The sequence below is a fragment of the Pyxicephalus adspersus genome, chromosome 5 (genome assembly GCF_032062135.1).
Source record: "Pyxicephalus adspersus chromosome 5, UCB_Pads_2.0, whole genome shotgun sequence".
In the NCBI taxonomy this organism is placed as follows: Eukaryota; Metazoa; Chordata; class Amphibia; order Anura; family Pyxicephalidae; genus Pyxicephalus; species Pyxicephalus adspersus.
In genome coordinates, this window is record NC_092862.1 from 147,006,005 (window position 1) to 147,013,179 (window position 7,175).

Here is a 7,175-nt window from a genome sequence, read left to right on the forward strand (position 1 = left end):
TGATGGTGGGGATTTGCCCCCTATTGGTGAGGTCAAGTACTGATGGTGGGGATTTGCCCCCTATTGGTGAGGTCAGGTACTGATGGTGGGGATTTACCCCCTATTGGTGAGGTCAGGTACTGATGGTGGATGAGAAGACCTGGCTCTCCATTTCTTTATGGAGGGGGCTTTGTTCCCCGGAGCACAGTCATGGGGGGGCAGAAAAGGGTCCTCACCAACCTGTGACCACAAGACTGGACGAGTACAATTGTCTACAATGTCTTTGTATGATGGGGGATTACCAGGACCCCTTACTGGGGACCCCTGAACCCCATCATTGGGTGGGTTACATATGGCCGGCCATATGGTGTATTTCTGGTTTCTACTAAATTGGTGTTTTTTTTGTTGGGGTGTTGGGGGGGTCACATGCATGGCCATATAAATAAGAATGATGGTCCCGTTGTCGGTAAAGAATATGAGATGGGTTACAGGTTCAGTGGGGGAGGGGTATATGTGATCGGATTGGTGTGTCGGGTCATTTTGATGTCTTGATTTGGTGGCCCCTATGATATTGTATAATATTTTTGTTCACTTAAAAAGAGAAATATTATATAACAAGTGAGCGCTGCTCATTCATGCAGAGATTTCTACTCCCTTCGTTGTGTTCCAATCCTGATAACTTTTCATCAAGTCATTCACTCACCCGGCTACATTCACTTACATTGCGTTCTCCATTAATTTTATAAATTAGGATTTTTCCTTTTCATTTTAGAGCTGGAATTCGGTATTAGCTGACACTGGGGGGTCATCACTTGGATCGGGTTCTATCAGTCTGTCAGGTGATCTGATACCCGGATGGCTTGTCTTTCATTGGTCGGTTAGCAGGGGGCGGCACCTAGACCAAGCTGTGTAGCTGAGTAGAGGAAGGTCAGGCTTGGGCAGGTTCAGAATTCAATCCTTTGGCGAATATAATAATTCTCACATTGGTATTTCAGATGTTTATTTAGTTCACAATTTGAGGTTTTCATATTTATTCGGTTAGTCGGAATATTTTAATGCAAGCTTTTGGAACCTTAAACCTCCTGAGCTCCCCAATGCATTGCATGGAATGTGCATTACATCCTAACCCATCTCCACAGGGAAATAACTTGTATTGGGGTTTGCTGTATGCGTCATGAAGAATTGTCCTCCCTCCTGTTCTCCTCGGGGTCACCCCGAAATAAAGCCCTGACAGAGGTTCCAATCTGAAGCAATGGCAGGGAGTGTAGCCATGATTTCTTCCTGCACCCATTCAGTATTTGGAAGCTATAACTCCACACACTGTTGGTGAGGGGCCGCTCCCAGATTCCATTGGGCCGCCATGTTTGTGTTGGGGGGGCACAGAAGTGCTGCAGGCCGTCCCACCATTGACGGCTTGGGAAGTTTTCCTAACCTGCTGACCCCCAATACATGGTATTAGATTTCCATAAGATTTGACGTTTTTACCAAATCTAAACATCTACAGCAAAAAATGACTCCGGGACATTAGAACCCCTCTTTAATGTTTGCAATCACAGAAATAAAATTTGGTATTTTGGTAATAATTGTTACTCTGGGATGTCCTGGCTCGGATTGTATTACAGAAGGGTGAAGATTTCCTTTTAACCAATCAGAACAAAGCACTATTGACATAACCAATCAGATTTCTTCCTTCATTACTTAGGAAATCAGAACAAGAAATCTGATTGGATGCCTTAATGCCTTTTATTTCGGCATTAAGTTAAATCTATCAGAGGGAGCTATAGGGGGCATCAATAGCAATAGTAAAATGTGATAAATGGGGGGGGGGGCTTTTTTAAGTGGGGGGGTCTTAAAGGAGAAGTGCCACAAATTTTATTATCTTGTCAGTCACGTTTTACAATTCCCTTTAGACTGACCGGCACTTTATCATTGATAACGGTTTGTTCTGTTGATCGATCACTATGGCCGCCTAGATGTAATGAGGCCGGGGCTCTGCTAGAAATAAAGATTTGAAGGGAAAGGCCAGAACATTTGTGAGAACAAATCCCTTTTTTTAGGTCATGTGACCCTGCAAGTATGGGGTCATAGTTTCCTTCCAATGTCAGGACAGAACTTTGTGCAGATGAACATAGAGCGGCATTTCAGTATACGCCAAAAGCATTTTATTTTCCATGTGCAGTGCAAGTCATATAGCCAATGTGCATCAAGTGTTAACTATGGTGTATGGCACCCCCATCTGGGGTGACCATGAACTGCGTCCTTGTATTATACGATTTCTTGCTATACATCACCCAGAGAGCTGTATATATATCTCAGGAAATGAGAATCTTTTTTATCTGATGGAGAAGTGTAATTTTATTGAATAAAGCTTTTTTTCTTATTGACTGGTCCTGGCTCAGATTTTCTTTCCATTGTGCAGCTGAACTCATTCCAATCATTGATCATTTTATAAAAGTTGGTGTCGTCTATAGGGGTGTGGGGGGTCAACGGGACAAGGGAGAGAGACCTCAGAATCTGACCAATGTGCCAGCAACATTCACTGAATGGCCAGAGGAAACCCAAATATCCCCGCCATCACCCGCCATGCAGTGGCCTTGTGGGACACCCAGCTTGTGACCCCCCCAATCAACAGACCGACACAAAATGGTCCCCCCAATGATATCTCGGCCCGATGTCCAATCTGTCCATTATCTATGGCAGCCACTGTCAGGTCCAACTTTGGTTTCTATAATAAAGGTGATGCCGGCTGCGTGGAACCCACACACAGATCTTATAATGACCCCGGGGTATCTTCCCATATGCTGCCCTGATGGATGGGAATATTCATTCATCTTTTATTCACATTGTTCCGTAATATTGGTCAATTTAGGGATTGATTAGGATTACAATTTATCGAATCAGATTGCACCCGCTGTCTGTTATCCAATCACTGATAATCAGCGCTCTCTGGTGGTCATCGTCTCGTGTTATCCCTATAAACCCATAAAATGATTTACACAATTTATAATTCTATTCTTCTTCCACAATCCGGCCCAATCATTTTTTATTGACAGGCAAAGAGTTACAAAATACAGAAAAAGTGATAAAAGTTGAAAAATGCAGAATATAAGCCCCCCCAACATTAATAAGACCCCCTACTCTGAATTTTACTGAGATTGAACTGCAGATCTCAGCTATAAATCGGTAAAATCAAAGCCTCAGCCGTCCTCCTCCTCCCCCATATCTGTGCCGGGTTTATATTAGGAATCCAGAAGTGAGATTTGTGGCAGAAACGGCATGAAAAGACCCAAAATATGAATGGCTGCCATGTGTGGGGTCTCTGCCAGGCTTTTGTTGAAAGTCCCATGAAGGATATAAAACTCCAGGAATGGAATATGCACATTGAGGCCAAATGGGAACACTAACAGCTCAATGTGTAAATGAATAGATTGGCATTTGGTGTCACACATTTAGAAGATTATTTACCTCCTCCCCCCTCTGCCCACCCCCCACCTCTGAGAAGTTTTTCCATTGAACATTTGGCCTTCCATCTACAATGTGTTCAATGTTTCCATTATAAATCCGAATCAACTTCACCCTCAAAATATCCCTGGGATGTCTTGTATGACAAACCCAGCCAGTGCCAGGCTCAGCAATAACACATATTAGGGGTCCGGGTATAACCCCGCAAGAGCCCATGCCAGCACCAACCTCCAATGGGTGAGGGCCAGCAGTGATAGCTCCCAGCAATTACCCCTCAGTGTTCAGCCATCGCCATTTGTTTTTTCCTTTTCAATGAATTACCCCCCAATATATCACAGCGATCCCCCAGAATCCCCCCTATGATAAATAACAATAAGTAGCTGACAAATCTCACTTCCCTTTATATCTGAAGTGACTGCTGATATGTTAATGTACAGCGCTGTGTAATATGTTGGCGCTATATAATTACTGCTGATTATTATCTGGTAATTGGGACAACAAAGTGGGGAATGTTTGGAGCCCTTCATCTTGTGTGTCTTCATGGCATTTGATTTGTTGTCACACTTCCTGTACGGCCCATTAGTTTAGAATTTAGTTTCTGGCTTTGGAACGAAACTGGAAATGAATAGTACGAGCACGGATCTACTGTGCTGTGTAATTGTTCACCACACATGTGCCAATAAAGCTTTACTTCCATAGTAAAGAACTGGTGTACTACTGGAGGTGCAGCCGAAACTTGGACACCCCAATAAACATGGCACTGTGCCCCCTCAGGGGTCTGTGCTCCCCCCGATGCCCCTCCTAGGTCTGTGCCCAAAAAGTGCCCTTCATGGGCCTGGGCCCCCCTGAATGCCCTTCATGGGCCTGTGCTCCCCTAGATGCCCCTCCTAGGTCTGTGTCCCCTTAGATTCCCTTCCTGGTCCCATACTCCCTTAGATGTCTTTCCTAGGTGTGGGAAACAGCTCTTTGCAGTGAACAAACCTTGACATGCCATCATTGCCGCCTACACAATGTAACCTAAGACCGTTTGAAAGGAACTTGTGGTAAACCACTGTGAATGGAGCAGACAGATGGCAACCAACTGCTGATCTATAGAAAGAGATAAAGGTCGGCCATGGACACTTCCACCCAATTAACTGTTTATGGACTATTGTACTTTTATGTGCTTCTGAGTATTTTATTAGATCCTTCTACATGATGACGGCATTGGCCTTCCCATAGGCCGGGGAATGACGCGGTATTCTTAGAAAGATTGATGGATTTCCCTGTATTAATCAGAACTTGCTTTTATTCCAAGGGCAGGCATGTCCAAAGTCAGGCCCTGGGGCTGATTGCGGCCCGTGTTTAGATTTCCACCGGCCCGCAGCCTCTGTCATAAAATCAAAGCTATTTTATATTTCAATAGAGATGATCAAGCGCATGTGTGCAGAGAATCCTCTACGTCATTACAGTGGGCGTGTGCTGTGCAGGACCCACATAGACCACGCCCACTCGGATTCCAAGAACGAGCTCTGCACGGAGCCCGCACCGACACCAGACTCCATGCACCTGGTGGGCGTGTGCTGTGCGGGACCCGCGCAGACCACGCCCACAGTAACCCTGAGTACGTGCTGAATGGTCGGCTCCCACACATCTTCACCTCACCAAATCTGGCCCTCTTTGCAAAAACTTGGACACCCCGTGCTAAGTCCTGTCGAGGGGATTTGTCTTCACTTTCTGCCCCAGAGACACAACAGGAATAGGGGCAAGTTCAGACAGGGGGTGGAAACAGACGTTCTTTGGTGGCTGCTGGGGAGGTCCAACCACTTTATTGGTTCTTATTAAACCATCCAATGAACATTTATCAGCGGGGGGCCCTCAAACGCTCACTACCGCCCCCATGAGTTTCCTATAGGCAGCTAATGGGAGGCATTACATGGGCCTGGGCATAATGGAGACCACACCGCATCCTCACCACCGGTCTGCACTGAACCTGACAAACTGGAGGGGATTCCCCACCCAACAATTGCACCCACCCGGATTCCCCGCACCTCCTCCATGTCACATTATGGCCTCTCAGAGACTTTCTGCTCTGTGACCCATCATCGTTCGTTTGGCTTTTATAGCTTTTGGACCAACAATTTATAAAACGGCAGATAAAAGACAATACAGAAGGCTTGAAAATAACGGGGTATAACCCCGGCTGTATCTTCCTGGGTTTAGTCCTGGAAATCATTAGCGGGTTACTGACAACCCAAATGTGCCGAGCTCGGAGCCTGCAAGACAAAAGGATTCATATGATTCTGTGTCCCGATCATCGGAAACGTCACATACACATGGCAGATCATACAAGATACAAAATCATCTTCAACCCCGGGATCGGGAAGGAATTTTTGGAGTAAATTGTACCCGGGATTTATTTGCCTTCCAACTACGTCCGTAGGGTTTTATATCCGGGGTAATCTTTATACATCTGCAGCTTTCATTAAAATCTTCTCATCATTGTCCATCATAAGGAGTGAGGCCCAGAGCCGCCATGATGTGGAATGAGTGCAGGTGGACAGGAAGGTGTCAGTTACATAGCATTTAATGTACAGCGCTACGCAATATGTTGGCGCTATATAAATCCTGATTAATAACAATAACTAAGTTAGGTGAAAAAAGACAAAATTCTAATTCAACCCCCAGGGAAATAAACCAATCGGAGATATCAATATAAAACCTCATGGACATAGCATGGCAAAGAAGGATTGAAGAAGCGATAGAAGATCAGCAGCACCGAGATTGGAAGACAATTTTCTGTGATCACCAACAAATTTATCTGGATGAAACTTTCTTACCTCCCCAAATTAATTCAATAAATCCCCCCCTCCCCCCACACCGGGTTGGTTGGCATCTGTGATGGATTATATTACCGTAGAGCCGCCACTTACCAATCTCCACCACACAAGGTGCATAGACAGAACCACCAGGAGGAAGATGGCGGCACACATGAATCTCGAAGCTCCCGGGTGGGAGAGATATCTCCAAATACTTTCATCTGCCTCAGGCTGGGGGGTCTGTGGGAATTCTTTAGAGACATAAATAATATTATTATAACGTGAGGAGCGGGATGGGACGACATCAACACATCACAAACATAAAGATGGCGGGCAAAGGAAGAACACAATAGGTCGGATTTAGCAAAGCTCACCAAGACTGGAGAAGATAGACTATAGTGGGAGAACCTGGGTGATCCAGAAAACCCTACTGTGGGCTTTGTAACTACCTGTGTTGCTTCGAGGTCCCCCCGGGTCCCGTACGGCCAGAATTACTGATCTCGTCTCGTTCAGGTCCTGGAAGGTGAGGGTATAAACCCCGCTATCCTCTGGCCGCAGGTCTCTGAGAAGGAGGGAAGCGTTCTGTGGGAAGAACTCCGCTCTCTGCTTGTATTTCTCCACCACAATACTGTAATCCTGGCACACCTTGGATGGAGGTAAGTGTCCTGCACAGGGGGTCATCTCAGAAAACACAACCACGGACATGTTGAAGCTCCATATGACCCTCAGAGTGGCTGGAGGCCGAGGCACGAGATAGGTGACCGGCAGCAGCACTGATTTCCCAGCTTCTCCCTGTATGGGCTCCTGAGGAACCAGAAGAACAGGGGCCCCAATCACACCTGGAATGAGAGGACCATCAGAAAAGAAAATGATCCCTATGGCAAAAGTCTGGGGACCTCTGACTGCTTCATATTGTACACCATGCATTGGTACATG

At 45.9% G+C, this 7,175-nt stretch overlaps 1 protein-coding gene across 3 annotated transcripts in view; it reads left to right on the forward strand.

Moving 5' to 3' along the window:
* The window catches only part of LOC140331799 (uncharacterized), a 13,047-nt gene extending 10,688 nt beyond the window's left edge, over positions 1-2,359 (forward strand). For 2 of the 3 annotated variants that reach the window (XR_011920977.1, XM_072413100.1), the window contains one exon: positions 1-2,359. This exon is cut by the window's left edge. The gene's annotated coding sequence lies outside the window, so the exon portion shown is untranslated. The other variant, XR_011920978.1, reaches the window with a different exon arrangement.
* The last annotated feature ends 4,816 nt before the right edge of the window (positions 2,360-7,175 follow it).